The sequence below is a fragment of the Delphinus delphis genome, chromosome 7, assembly GCF_949987515.2.
Source record: "Delphinus delphis chromosome 7, mDelDel1.2, whole genome shotgun sequence".
Classification (NCBI taxonomy): Eukaryota; Metazoa; Chordata; class Mammalia; order Artiodactyla; family Delphinidae; genus Delphinus; species Delphinus delphis.
The window spans coordinates 104,486,276-104,502,395 of record NC_082689.1 but is presented as its reverse complement, the minus strand read 5'-3'; the positions used below and the strand labels follow the sequence as shown (position 1 = coordinate 104,502,395).

At 43.1% G+C, this 16,120-nt stretch overlaps 1 pseudogene; it reads left to right on the top strand.

Moving 5' to 3' along the window:
- The first annotated feature begins 1,248 nt into the window (after positions 1-1,248).
- LOC132428211 (alpha-globin transcription factor CP2 pseudogene) lies at positions 1,249-2,731 on the top strand (annotated as a pseudogene).
- Positions 2,732-16,120: the final 13,389 nt, after the last annotated feature.

Genomic DNA, 16,120 nt, shown 5'->3' with positions numbered 1-16,120 from the left:
GCAGATGAGGAAACTGAGGCACAGAGGAACGATTAGTTCAATGTTTTACGTTGAGTCAAGACCAGAGTCAATGCAACAGCCTTGCTTCCTGCCGGCAACCAAAGTTCACTCCACTACCAAGTTCTTCACCTGCCTCTGAGCTTGTCCTAGGAAAGTTCCTCAGCTCTAAATTTGAGATAACTGTCGGGTTCATCATTTTGTGTAAAATATTTCTGTAACATCTAGAACTGAAGGCCATTTTGCAAAAATATGATGCATACGGCTCACTCCTTCACTAGGCATGCAATCCCTTGCCCAAACCCCACTATTGGAACTATATCCAATATCCTGTGATAAACCATAGTGGAAAAGAATATGAAAAAGGATGAATATGTATGTGTAACTGAATCACTTTGCTGTATAGCAGAAATTAACACAACATTGTAAACCAACTGTACCTCAATGAAATAAATTTAAAATAAATAATTAAAATAAAGTTTTCTAGTAGTCACATTAATGGGAATAAAAGGAAGCAGATAGGGTGAAGGAAGAGGGTGCCATGATTGTTTGGTGATGGGGCTGCGGCCGCTGGAGGAGCCTGGTGAGTCTAGGATTCAAGCCAGTGCTGAGCTTTCTCCATCCATGCTTCCAGACCGTGGGGGGCTGCACAGGGCAGGGAGACAACTCAGCAGGAACCTGGATTTGGTCCTAAGAGCCATGGGATTGAGAAGGCGTTACCAGAAGTGATCTTGGGACTGATGGGAAGAGAGGCCTGGAGGGGTAAGGAGACCGGTTCCCGAGGGGGAGGGGGTTTCCCGCAGAAAGGGGTGGGGGAAAAGTTGCGAAAGCGGCGTGGGAGCGCAGGGTAGGCAGCGGGTGGCTGCTGCCGGTCTGTTTGGAAAGCAGCGAGTGCCCACCACGAGTTCAAGGGGAGAGCCCAAAGAGTAGAAGTGAGAGGAGTTCAGTGTTGCCTTTGGGCAGTCTGGAAGAGTTAAGCCAGAGGACCCTCGCGCAGCCCCAGAGGGCTGGGGAGGGGGGAGGGGGAGGGATTCTGGAAGTCAGGGCAGCCAAGAGCGAGGAGCATAGGGTGCGGGAGATTAGTTGTGCGGGCAGTGCGGGTGCGGCTTGGGGGCAGCTGGTGAGTATTGCGTGGGAGATCTTGGTTTGGAGTTTTCTACAGTCTTGCAGTCTTGCCCCCGTTGGGTAGACTCACACTACTCGCCTTTGTACTAGAAACGGTGTCTCCTGGCGCAAAAGGAAGGAGCCAGGATGGCATGGGCTCTGAAGCTGCCTCTGACGGATGAGGTGACTGAATCCCGGCTGTGCAGGACTCTGATGCTAGATTATCCGGGATCGGCCACAACTGCGTGCTGGTGCCTGTAGCATGAGTGATGTCCTAGCATTGCCCATTTTTAAGCAAGAAGAGTCAAGTTTGCCTCCAGACAATGAGAATAAAATCCTCCCTTTTCAATATGTGCTTTGTGCTGCCACCTCTCCAGCAGTGAAACTCCATGATGAAACCCTGACATATCTCAATCAAGGCCAGTCTTATGAAATCCGAATACTAGACAACAGGAAACTTGGAGAACTACCAGAAATTAATGGCAAATTGGTGAAGAGTATATTCCATGTTGTGTTCCATGACAGACGGCTACAATACACTGAACATCAGCAGCTGGAAGGCTGGAGGTGGAACCCACCTGGAGATAGCATTCTTGATATCCCAATGTCTGTGGGTATAATCGATCCTAGGGCTAATCCAAACCAACTAAATACAGTGGAGTTCCTGTGGGACCCTGCAAGGAGGACATCTGTGTTTAATCAGGTGCATTGTATTAGCACAGAGTTCACTATGAGGAAACATGGTGGAGAGAAGGGAGTGCCATTTCGAGTACAAATTGATACCTTCATGGAGAATAAGAATGGGGAATATACTGAGCACTTACACTCAGCCAGCTGCCAGATCGAAGTCTTCAAGCCCAAAGGTGCAGACAGAAAACAAAAAACAGACAGGGAGAAAATGGAGAAACGAACGCCTCATGAGAAGGAGAAGTATCAACCTTCCTATGAGACAACTATACTCACAGAGTGTTCTCCATGGCCTGAGATCACGTATGTCAATAATTCCCCATCACCTGGCTTCAGCAGTTCCCATAGCAGTCTTTATCTTGGGGAAGGAAATGGTTCACCAAATCACCAGCCAGTGGCCCCTCCAGTCACAGATAACCTCCTGCCAACAACCACACCTCAGGAGGTTCTGCAGTGGTTGCATCGAAACCGTTTTTCCACATTCACGAGGCTTTTAACAAACTTTTCAGGGGCAGATTTGTTGAAACTAACTAGAGATGATGTGATTCAAATCTGTGGCCCTGCAGATGGAATCAGACTTTTTAATGCATTAAAAGGCCTGATGTGAGCCCAAGTCTAACCATTTATGTTTGTCAGGAACCCTTGCAGCTGGGGGAGCAGCAACAACAGCAGGAGAAGCATGAGGATGGAGACCCAAATACTTTCTTCGTTTACCATACTATCTACCTAGAAGAACTGACAGATGTTGAACTGACAGAAAAAAATTGCTCAGCTTTTCAGCGTTTCCCCTTGCCAGATCAGCCAGGTCCACAAGCAGGGGCCCACAGGAATCCGTGTGCTCATTAGTGATGAGATGATACAGAGCTTTCAGGAAGAAGCCTGTTTTATTCTGGACACAATGAAAGCAGAAACCAATGATAGCTATCATATCGTACTGAAGTAGGTGTGGGGCATTCCATCCTCAGTGGCTGCTGCTTCTTTCACCTATTGGGAACTCCCCTCTTGAAGGGGGTCTCAAATGGAGCTTTGAAGGGCTGCAGGAACCTGACCCATCTGACTGTGTGTGGGCGGGTCCAGGCCTTGGAGGCAGAATCCCAGGCATCTGTGTTGGCCCAAGCTTTTAGGGCACCCACAGATTACTGCCCAACATGCATTTCTGCAACTATTTCTTTTTTAAAATTTCTGGACCCTATTGTTGATGAATATCAATAGAAACTCCACATCATTTAAGGTGTGTGTAGGGCATAATGATGATGAGAATTGTGTGATGTTTAATGGAAAGATGTTAAATTTTGTGATATGGAGCCATGTAATTTTTTTCTAACATAAAAGCAAACATCTATATTCATAAGACTAGATCCTCAATCTTTTTTGCCTCTGAAAACCTCATCAAAGAGAAATACAGAGAAAGAAAAAAATTCTTCTTTTGATTCCCCTGTAATTCTATGACTAATAGTAACTTCAGCTAACATTTTTTGCACATTTAGTTGTGCCAGGCAGTGTGATAAATTCTTTAAATGGATTATCTTGTTTAAATCCTCTTAATAGCCCTATGTGAAGTGGGTAATAATGATCCCTAATTGAAGATGAGGAAATGAGACATAGAGTGGCCGAGGAGCTTGCTGAGTAACAGGCAGCTAGCTGCTAGTGACACTGAAATGCAAACCCAGGCAGTCTGGCTCTTATTAACTGCCATTCATGAGACTGCCACCCTTGCGGTCCTCTGTGCTTGCCATCATTTCTTACTGTGGCTCTTCTGGTGAATTGGGTATAACACTGAGTGAGAACGGAGGAATTAACACCAAAAGGGACAAACCACACTTAAATAATGATGAACAAATCAAGACCTACAAAAAATGAAAACATAGACGCTTTCAAAGCATCATCAGTTATCAGATTCACAGAATTTGAGGTGGTGAAAACTAGGGATTATCTATAACTCCCCAAATTCACTGTTCTTGAATGACCTTCTCAAACTATTTATTAATGAGTTAGACTAACCTCTGCTTTCTCTTCCCCCTCTCTGCATCTTCTCTTGGTCTAGAAATTTCTTTTACTCATGTAGCATTCATTTATATAAGCTTTACAAGAAATTCATTCCCATCCTGTTTGCATTCTTACCATATACTTTAGTTCTTCCTGATTGTGATTGTGTGCTCTTGTGTGCGTGCATGTGTAAGACTATGGGTCTTTTTTCACATGTAAATTTTATCCAGAAATCCCTCTACACGTTATGCTGAGGTGAAAAATGATAATGTTCAAAAGATTCTGTATTGGATTTGGACCTGTGTGTGTGTATTTTTAAAGCATTTGATAAAGTTTAAATGTTTTTATACAGAAATTTTCGTTCATTAAAATCAACCTTCAAAAAAACAAAGCAGATAAAAATTTTTTTTAAATATGCGATTCCACAGCAGATGAATCTGTTTCAAATCCTGCTCCTCCTATTACTAATTGTGTGACCTGATGTAATTTTTTTTAACTCCTCTGCAAGATACAGAACGCTCTGAAAAATATGACCCTTTTATAATAGATTGCAAAATATGGAAATAAATACACCCCGTTAGCCCTGTTGACTCTGTGATGAACATGCTAACCCTTTCTTTAAAAAAATGCCTCTTCTCTTAGAGCCAGGACCTCTCACAGCCACTGCCAGTCAGGCAACAGTGGTGAGGTTTCTGTAAAGAACGTCCATTGGCACTTTCTGGTAAGGCCAGGAAAGGGCTGGCACGAAGCATCTTAGAGTCTATGAAATATTCTAAATTCATCACTAAGTGTATATATATATATTTATTCTAAAAAGAATCAAAGATACATTACCTCCAGGAGAGGAAAATGGGAAAGGAGGCTTTCACTTCCCATTCCCTTCCACCATGCACGGTTGACTTCTTCAACCTGTGAAATGCATTCAATCGTAAAGGAGCCATTTGGGGCTTATTTTCTCCTTTGTACTTCTGTGGCTCTAAAAAGGCTTAAGCAATCTTAATTTATTTTAAGTAGAAGAATAAGTGAAGTAAATAATGAAGTGAATTATCTTAATTTTTGATATTTCTGTCTCTCAGCTTCTTTGCATTTGAGAAATCGGGGAAAGTTTCTAAGGATCTGAAAAGAGACAAAAACTCATGACAGTGTAGTGCAAGGAGCACTGGTCCAGAGATGGGAGACAGGAATGGACAGCACCCCAAATCAGCAAAGCTGCAGAGAGATGATTACATTCATATACTGCTGGTGGCTACCAAATTTTGAACTACCCTTTTGGAAAACCATGTGTTAAAATGTAACAATTAAATATTCATGTCTTTGACCCATAGACTTCACTACAGGGTTTTCATTGTGAAGAAACTTTCTATAATACTTTAAAAATTCCAGGCATAAAAATATTCCCATAATTTCTTTTAATAACAAAAATAATTGGCAATACCTCAAATTTACATCAATAGGTTAATATTTAAGTAAGATATGATACATCCAGTGAATAGAAATGAATCTGTAATAACATTATTAAAAACTTTATTAAAAAATATTATAACCAGATTAAATTTTACAAAGCAAGATATAAAATTGCATATATAGTACAATTTGATCAAAGAAGCAACACTTTTTTATGCAGAACATTTAATGTTGCCAGGGCTTCCCTGGTGACGCAGTGGTTGAGAGTCCGCTTGTCGATGCGGGGGACACGGGTTCGTGCCCCAGTCCGGGAAGATCCCACATGCCGCGGAGCGGCTGGGCCCGTGAGCAATGGCCTCTGAGCCTGCGCGTCCCGAGCCTGTGCTCTGCAACGGGAGAGGCCACAATAGTGAGAGGCCTGCATACCACATAAAAAAAAAAAGAAACAGCCAAATAAACTTAAACAGGGAAAATATATGGAATAAGACAAACACCCTAAATCTAGCATTCATCCATTTATTCATTCACTTATCCAACCACTGTGGATTATGCGCTTTCTTTGTGCTTCATGCTGTGTTTTGAACTGAGGTACAGTGGTGAGGAAAACACGAATGACCCTCGCCCTGAAGAGGCTTATGACCTAGTAACATACAGATCATCCATTTTCCTATGGAGTTAGCAGAACAAAGGCATCAAAGTAAAATCAAGAGATAATGGGAAAAAAATAAACTAACTCAAAACGCTAGAAGAAGAGTGGTGAAATAAAACTGAAAGAAAGAAAGAGGGGGAAATTACTAAACATAAAAACTAAAAATAATTCATTTCAACCACCAAAAGAAGCATCAGTAAAAGAACTTGCTTTGCAAAAAGATCCATAACATAGACAAACATTTCACTATGGGAATCAACAAAAAAGAGAAAAACAAAAGTGTAAAACTTTAAGAGTGGAGGACTTCCTTCCTGTCAGGAACTTGTGTGTGGCTGCTCCTGCCCTCACAATGAGAAAAGGGCAGAACAAATTGAGAATCAACAGTTCCTCTCAGGTTCATCAAGAACTGAAATCATGGGCAAACTGCTGCTCCAAGACAGGTGCGTTCGGAGAGGCACAACTTAGTGGAACATAGACCTCCGTGGGAAACAGCACTGGGCAGGAAAAAAAACTGCAACTGACGAATGCTAGGGGCTCAGCGTGGCACATTTGAGACTTAAATACTCCAGGGAGGGACACGTTCCACACTTTTATGAGTTTTAACTCCAGGAGCTCTCCCAGCTCCTCACAGTGAAGCTTGGAGAAGAATCCCCTTACAACAGAGGGAGGGGGAAAGCAAGCATTTTGAAATACTCCCAGAGCATTCTGTTCTTCTTCACAAAATATTAAGATGAGAAAGGACTTACAATCACAGGCATGAAATGGTTACTTGTTTAATATAAAAGAAAACTATGTATTCTTGTATGATAATGTTTTAAAATCTCACAGAAATACCTAGGAATAAACCTACCTAAGGAGACAAAAGACTTGTATGCAGAAAACTATAAGACACTGATGAAAGAAATTAAAAATGATACAAACAGGTGGAGAGATATACCATGTTATTGGATTGGAAGAATCAACATTGTGAAAATGACTCTATTACCCAAAGCAATCTACAGATTCAATGCAATCCCTATCAAACTACCACTGGCATTTTTCACAGAACTAGAATTAAAAATTTCACAATTTGTATGGAAACACAAAAGACCCGAATAGCCAAAGTAATATTGAGAAAGAAAAATGGAGCTGGAGGAATCAGGTTTCCTGACTTCAGACTATACTATAAAGCTACAGTCATCAAGACAGTATGGTACTGGCACAAAAATTGAAATATAGACCAATGGAACAGGATAGAGAGCCCAGAAATAAACCCACACACATATGATCACCTTATTTTTGATAAAAGGGTCAAGAATATACAATGGAGAAAAGATTGCCTCTTCAATGAGTGGTGCTGGGAAAACTGGACAACTATATGTAAAAGAATGAAATTAGAACACTCCCTAACACCATACACAAAAATAAACACAAAATGGATTAAAGACCTAAATGTAAGGCCAGACACTATAAAACTCTTAGAGGAAAACATAGAACACTCTATGAGATAAATCACAGCAAGATCCTTTTTGACCCACCTCCTAGAGAAATGGAAATAAAAACAAAAATAAACAAATGGGACCTAATGAAACGTAAAAGCTTTTGCACAGCAAAGGAAACCATAAACAAGACAAAAAGGCAACCCTCAGAGTGGGAGAAAATATTTGCAAATGAAGCAACTGACAAAGGATTAATCTCCAAAATTTACAAGCAGTTCATGCAGCTCAATATAAAAAACCCAATCAAAAAATGGGCAGAAGGCGCAAATAGACATTTCTTCAAAAAAGATATACAGATTGCCTACAAACACATGACAGAATGCGCAACATCACTAATCATTAGAGACATGCAAATCAAAACTACAATGAGGTATCACCTCACACTGGTCAGAATGGCCATCATCAAAAAATCTACAAACAATAAATGCTGGAGAGGGTGTGGAGAAAAGGGAACCCTCTTGCACCGTTGGTGGTAATGTAAATTGATACAACCACTATAGAGAACAGTGAGGAGGTTCCTTAAACAACTAAAAATTGAACTACCATATGACTCAGCAATCCCACTACTAGGCATATACCCTGAGAAAACCATAATTTAAAAATAGTCATGAACCGCAATGTTCATTGCAGCTCTGTTTACAATAGCCAGGACATGGAAGCAACCTAAGTCTCCATCAACAGATAACTGGATAAAGAAAATGTGGCACATATATACAATGGAATATTGCTCATCCATAAAAAGAAACGAAATTGAGTTCTTTGTAGCAAGGTGGATGGAACTAGAGTCTGTCATACAGAGTGAAGTAAGTCAGAAAGAGAAAAAATATATACCGTATGGTAACACATATATATGGAATCTAAAAAAGAAAAAAAGTGGTCCTGAAGAACCTAGGGGCAGGATGGGAATAAAGATGTAAAGAATGGACTTGAGGACATGGGGAGGGGAAAGGGTAAGCTGGGACGAAGTGAGAAAGTGGCATGGACATATATACACTATCAAATGTAAAATAGATAGCTAGTGGGAAGCAGCTGCATAGCACAGGGAGATAAGCTCGGTGCTTTGTGACCACCTAGAGGGGTGGGATAGGGAGGGTAGGAGGGAGACGCAAGAGGGAGGAGATATGGGGATATATGTATATGTATAGCTGATTCACTTTGTTATAAAGCAGAAACTAACACAGCATTGTAAAGCAATTATACTCCAATAAAGATGTTAAAAAGATAAATAAATAAAAATTTTAAAAATAAAAATAGATTTTAAAAGAAGAAACAAAACTGAGTTACTTTTAGTTAGGTTGATGGACTTGGAGTCTATCATACAGAGTGAAGTAAGTCAGAAAGAGAAAAACAAATACTGTATGCTAACACATATATATGGAATCTAAAAAAAAAAAATGGTTCTGAAGAGCCTAGGGACAGGGCAGGAATAAAGACACAGACATAGAGAATGGACTTGAGGACACAGGGAGTGGGAAGGGTAAGCTGGAACAAAGTAAGAAAGTGACATGGACATATATACAGTACCAAATGTAAAATAGATAGCTAGTGGGAAGCAGCTGAATAGCACAGGGAGATCAGCTCGTACTTTATGTCCACCTAGAGGGGTGGGATAGGGAGGGTGGGAGAGAGATGCAATAATGGGGAGATATGGGGATATATGTATACATATAGCTGATTCACTTTGTTATACAGCAGAAACTAACACACCATTGTAAAGCAATTATACTCCAATAAAGATGTTTAAAAGAAAGAACATTGTACATCAATTCTATCTCAATAAAACTGGAAAAATTCAATAAAATAAAATAAACTACAGATTAACTGCCGCCCCCAAGTTCTCCCAGCAGAATGAAATATGGGTTGCACTGGCACAACTGAGCTCAAAAATGTGAGTTTTTACAAAAATATAAAAGGCTTCAGCTCCTCTCTACACAGCCTGTCTTCCTCAACTCACCCCCTTTCTCAGGTTCAGAGCAACACACATTTCTTTTCTTTTAAATTTTATTTATTTTTTATTTATTTCTGGCTGTGTTGAGTCTTTGTTGCTGTGCGCGGGCTTTCTCTAGTTGTGGTGAGCGGGGGCTACACTTCGTTGCAGTGTGCAGGCTTCTCATTGTGGTGGCTTCTCTTGTTGCAGAGCACGGGATCTAGGCACACAGCCTTCAGTAGCTGTGGTGCACGGGCTCAGTAGTTGCGGCTCGTGGGCTCTACAGCACAGGCTCAGTAGTTGTGGCGCCCGGGCTTCGGTGCTCCACGGCATGTGGGATCTTCCCCGACCAGGGCTCAAACCCAAGTCCCCTGCATTGGCAGGTGGATTCTTAACCACTATTCTACCAGAGAAGCCCAAACCTACATTTCTTAATAAGCAGGGGCTAGTATCAGAACAAAAACATAAGGTGAGCTCCCAGTTGGGCGGTTTATCTTCTTGGGGATGTCCACGTGCACTGACAAACCAGCACATGGAACTAGCATCTATCCTTCTGATTTCCTGGACCAGGGCAAGGTCACAAACCCTAAACATTCCCACTCTAACCAACCACACACTAATCACAAAAGAAAAGACACTGAAACAAGGATCTCAAATTGGTGTCCCATTGAACACTTGGACGGAAAGATGATATATGGAAACAAAAAAAAGAGTAGGGGAGGTTGGGTGTCAAATGACCTTGAGAAGTAAATTCTGCAGACAGTAGTCCCCTCTGTGGTTGGCAGAGTGCATTAGCATACAAAGTCTACGATCCTACCATCCTGATTAACAGGGTTCTACTCAAGTTTATTTGGACACAGAACTCCCTTTTCTGTGTAACTTTACTTAAACTCTTGTGGAACTAATGTTTCCCTGAGAAGTTTGGGTGAAATGCTATTCTAAGTTTTTTTTTAATGCAGGCTGTTTCTGTCAAGAATTACATCTCACAAAGGAGTCACTTGAAGAAAACCTAAACAGACAGAAAGAGAGAGAGAGAGAGAGCAGTCCAGGCTGTTTAAGTACTCACTGCAGCCCTGGCTAGGAAATCTCATTTCTTTTTGTGTATCTTTTTTAAAAAAAAAAACCCTCTGCAAATTTATGGGCTAATTTTGTTTATACTAACCTCTGCGTAGTGTGTGCATCTGTATACATTCATGTGTGTGAAGGGGTTCCTGAGAAGGAAGTGCTCCCCGTAGTGAAGGAAAACAAGGCTGCATTCAATCCGCCTCAGAAAGAACCACAGCTAAAAATGCTGCCGGCTGGGCTTTCAAACCATGAATTAAAAATTAGAATTAAAATGCAATATCTTGGGGTTTGTTTTTTTTTTCCTTTCACAGCTAATTAGTTTAGGAGCAGACACAAGCCAAGCTAACAAGGAAGAGAAATCATGCTTTTCACTCCAAGGAAATTCTGAGGTCTTGCCTTATTCTGCTTGAGGACTCATTTCACTTGACTGTGATGAGAGGGGTTGACGTCTCCCAACAGAACTGCCCCATCTTCGGTCCCTCTGCACCTCCCCCGTGTCACTCCTGAGAGAAAACCCTGTCCCTTGACAAAGACAACCCAGAAACCAGCTCAATAAGTCTACATCTGGTCAGCAAGGACAAAAATCCATGGCTGTGACCCTAAAGCCATTTTGACCTCAGACGGAGTTTGAATTTTAATTATATAGCATTGCAAGTGTCAACTGAAGAAAACACAACCTAAAAGTTGCAAGTTCAGTTTTATTCGGGGATTTACTGAGGACTATAGCCTGGGAGACAGCCTCTCAGTATCTCTGCAGAGTTGCTCTGAAGACGTTGGGGAGAAGCCAGAATATATTGGAGGTTTTCACTAAAAAAAAAAAAAAAAAAAAAAAAACAAGATAGAAAAAACTGTACTACTAGAATATCAAAAAAATACTGCTAATTGCAAAAAGCACACAACTCGAGTAAATGATTTTAGTGCTTTTCTATGTATGGGAAGATGCAAGAGTCTGGGCTCAGTGAAATTATGGCTTAGATGTGCATCTTACCATCTAGGGCCAATATCCAAAGCAAAGAATGCGTCCTGGTTCTTTCCATTCTGAATTCCTCTCAGGGTGCACCACTGGGGCAGTGTCTGCAGTGGCTGATGGCTCGATCCTTGTGGAACTGGAACTGCAGGCAACGTTCCCTGTCCACACAAGTGTGAAAACAAGTAAACAGAAAACAGGGGGCAGACCCTCTGCCTAGCACTTCACACACGTCTCTAAAAGGAGAACATTAGGATTACATGCTATAGATGAAGAAATGGGGGCTTAGAGGCACGGAAAACTGTGCACAGCTCCACACTGTGAGCAGAGGGTAGCATGGGAACCCACAACTGGTGGGTGAGCAGAGGGTAGCATGGGAACCCACAACAGGTGGCGCCTCAATCTGTATTCCTCTCACTGGACCAGAAAACTCCTTCCTAGGCTGACCTTCAGGTTGCAGTTCTGATCTCCCTTGGCTTGGTCCTTGAGTAACAGAGACTCAGCCTTAGCAACAAGTCAAGTTGCTCAGCCCCAGAGCTGGACTTGTCCAGGCCTATGCCAGTTACTCAGGAATGGTCTCTCCTCCAAATCTACCCTCTACCCTCTACCTTGTGACACCAGGACTGGGACTCTGCAAACGGCACTTTTCCTTTGTCAGCTGGCTTCTGCCCACAGGTAGCCGCTAGAGGGAGACCAGAAGATGGGATTCGGGGAGCAGAGATGTGCTCTGTCCTTCTGCTGGCTGGTCCAGCCAGTATTGCCCAAGGAAGGGCCCTCGTTTCAGCGGCGGAGGTGGTTCCAGCCTTTGGTTCACTTGGGCACATACAGAACCCACCATGTTGTCACCCCTCCAGGTGCCAACAAGGCAGTGGTCTCTGCTCAGAGTTCTGAGCATCCCAGAGACTATCCCCTGAGCTTCTAATGTTCAAAGGCATCAGCTCCAGCTGGGGTACACCCGGCTGTGCAGGGCCCCTTCTCTAACCCTAACCCTAACCCAGTAGATTATGAAACACCAGTCTCTCCCTTTGTCCCTCCATCCTTAGCAGTGGACAGTGCTTTTTACATACTCACCTCTGTCCTACCTCAGTGTCTCCTTTCTGCTCCTTTACTGCCCTCCAAGACCTGTATATAAAACTCCCCATATTAAATTCCTTTTGTGAAAAACCTAGTGTCGTTTCCATTTTCTTGACCTCACAGAGGACTCAACTCCTGCCATCCTCTAAGCATAACTGACACCCAACATGAAATCAAATCTTCAGACTCCCTGAGAGAAAATCCTGCTGCCTTTGCTTAGGCCCAGCATGCCTTTTCAGAACAACGTTGTAGCTTTCATCCTACCCAACAGGGAATCTTTCACAGGCCCCGAAGCTGAGGTCAACCAATGCTGCTGCCCAGTTTTTGTCTCAGCCCCATTAGGCTGTTGGCCTCGGGCCTTGCCTGCAGCTCCCCGGGAGAAGTTCTACCAACTTCTAACTTCTCTTGGCAGTGTAAGAGCCTCACTTCTACTGACCTTGGCTCACGGGTGAAAAGGGGCTGAAACGTTCTGCGTGGCAGGAAGGGATATGGCAGGCCAGGGACCAGAACACTTAGAGGAATGCTGCACGTAGGAATCATACAGACCTGGTGGAGAGAGAAGAGAAAAGGAAGGGGCTTGTCTTTCCACATGGCCCAATAGAGCTCTATCACCCTCCATCACCATGTCTCCCTCTCCCATTAATTATATCATGACCCTTCATCAACCATGTTTCTTCTTCCATTCATGGGATCTGACACATAGGAGATGCATAATCGGTATCTGCTAGATTTTAAAAATTAGGGAATTAATGAAGCAATGCTACTAAGTTGCTTCCAACCCAATAAGGCTGGTAGAAAAGGTGAGGTCCAAGTTCCAAACAGAATTGAAATTCCAGGCCCCTGATCTGTTGATACACAGACTGTTTATAAGCTGAATTGCATTCCTTCAAAATTTCTATGTTGAAGTCCTAACTTCGGTACATCAGAATGGGATTGTTTTTGGAGACTGGCCTTTAAAGAGGTAATTAAGGTGATATGAGGTAATATGGGTGAGCTCTAATGCAATATGACTGGTGTTCTTATAAAAAGAGGAGATTAGGACACAGACATGTGAGAACACAGCAGAAGGTGGCCGTCTACAAGCCAAAGAGAGAGACCTCAGGACAAACAACCTGCTGACACACTGATCTCCGACTTCTAGCCTCCAAAACTGTGGGAAAACACTTCGGTCATTTAAACCACCCAGTCTGTGATATTTTGTTACGGCAGCCCTAATAGCTAATAGAGAGACTGTATATTCCAAATTAAAATCCAGGACCGAAGGGAAGTAAATCTATGTAGAGAAATGTCCTTCAGAACCTCATGAATTGAGGTGTGCAGAATGGGATACAAGATGTGCCTACTTTATATGCTGAACCAACTCTCAACAAAACTTAGTTCCTGAGGCTGAACAGAGATCAGAGGTGAACTCTGTCCACTCGGGAAGCAACATTAAGAGACAGGACCTGTGACAAAGTCCCCAGTGCTTGGGACTCCCGTTCTCCATCCCTCACACTCCATTGCCTGGCCCCAAAGCTACACAGGCTGCAAACTTTTTCTTTCCCTTTTAGCTTTGGTTAAAGTACTTCATTTATCTGAACTTCCAATAGTTCTATAAAATTGGGAAAATAAAATCTACTTCTCAAGGTAAGTTTCTTGATTATATTTGAAAGGACTTTACAAATCGTGGAGCACAATGACCATATTAGCCAATATTTACATGATTATAATCACATTTCAATGCAAGAATGTGCAAAAGCCCTTATCCTTGTTTTCCTTTACCTCAGCTGATATGAACGGTCATTCTCAGGAAGAATTGTCTTGGTTTGGGTTCCCCCAGAAGCACAGCCTGAGATAAGCATTTAAGTGCAAGGAGTTTATTTGGGAAGTAACTCCAGGATACCTCAGCAGGGGAGTGGAGAAGTGGGGCAAGTCAGGGAGGACTGCCTTTAACGGGTGCGCTCTCAAACAAGTCCCCACTGTGGGTGATTGGACCTCCGGAAAGCACACACCACAGGAAGCCAGGCGTATTTAAACACCCACTCCCCTCACCCATCGGCTAAGAGATGCTCTCAGGGGTTGTTAGTCTAACATTGACAGTGGGCAGAACTTACTCTGGTCACCCAGAAAAACCCTCCAGCAAAGCTGCTGGCAGTTTGAAGTCAAACCCAAATACATTATAATGATAAGTCTCAAGAGGATGTGAACCTGTGCCTGAAGAACCATCCTTGGTAAGCGGTTGCTCAAATTGCACTTAATGTGACTTTGAAACATAAAAAATTGTTCCATTTCTTAGGAGCCAAATGTCATAGACCAGTCCATAGATCCATATACACTACATGTTTTTCTGGTTTGAACATCCCTATACAACCCTCCTCCTCTTTGGATTTATGCTCTAAGGCACTTGTTTCTCAGGGAGGGGTTCCCTTGAGTCTTACTGAAAAACTAAGCCCTTCCTACCAAGGCTCGTCATCTTCACCCAACCATGGAATGTTCTTTGAGGACTCACTCTTACGGGTCCCTACTGGTCATACACCCACCTGCTCACACACACACACATACACCATACCATACCAACGCAATTTTTAAAGACAGTTGTCAGGGAAGGACAGGCATCCACTGTAGTAACAAATATCCCCCAAATCTCAATGGTTTCACACAACAGAAGATTACTCCTTGCTCAGTCCTGTATAGGGCTGGGCAGCACCAGGACGTTGATGATTCAGGCTACTTTGATTGTATGGCTCCATAAACTCACAGGAATCTTCCAAGCACAGAGCAGCAGGAAAAGGAAACACTTAGAGAATCACATGTGGGCTCCTTTCTACCTCAGCCCAGATCAACACTCATTGTGTCCACCTTCATTTCTTGGTCCAGAAGGAGTCACACTCTAACTGCAAGGGGCAGAGACGTGTAATTTCCATGTGCCCAAAAAGGAAAACAGACATTAGTACACACCAGTAATGTGTACCCATCACTCGCAGGAAGTGGTCTTGTGAGAACCCACCAACTACGCAGCCGCAATACGGCAACAGGGCAAATTGGGTCTCCCTCAGGCCCTGGGAGACCCAGTCCAGAATCGAGAAGGTGGAATCAATGTTGCTCCGGGGCTAGGCAAGTTTACCAGATTTTTCTCTACAAATTCTTATCATTAAATAAACCACATATGACAACACACCCCTTTGTCCCAGAATATTTTGCCATTCACTTAATTGTTGTGTCATCTATGTCATTCAGATGACTTGTCTGAGATAGCCTTGGTGTATTCCAGTTCCAAGATGTCCTAGCGAATGCCCCAAGAAGCCGGGAGCTCACAAGGAGATGGGAAGGGAGTCCCTAGGATAAACATGTGACAAGTGACAAGTGCCAGTCACAGGCAGGCTGACTTCAGACACACACTGGCAGGCGGCCTGCTCGTGACGGTGTTAGAAGCGGCCTGGGACTGAGTGGGACTGAGCCTGTGCCATTTCCAGTATTCCTCTTTGGAGCCAGACAAGAGATATTCGTGCCCCGGTGCCTATCATGCTCAGATGGACATCGAGATACCAGTGAAATCCCCCAGGACTCATGAACCAGTGAGACTTTGTCTTCTTTAAAATTATCATAAGACCCCAAAGAGAGGCTGACAGTGGGGTCCTGGCCTGGGGGAAAAGTACTCTAGCCACACAGTAGGAACTAACACAGATTCAGTATTAAGAAGAGCAGGGCTTCCCTGGTGGCACAGTGGTTGAGGGTCCACCTGCCGATGCAGGGGACATGGGTTCGTGGCCGGTCCGGGAAGATCCCACATGCCGTGGAGGGAC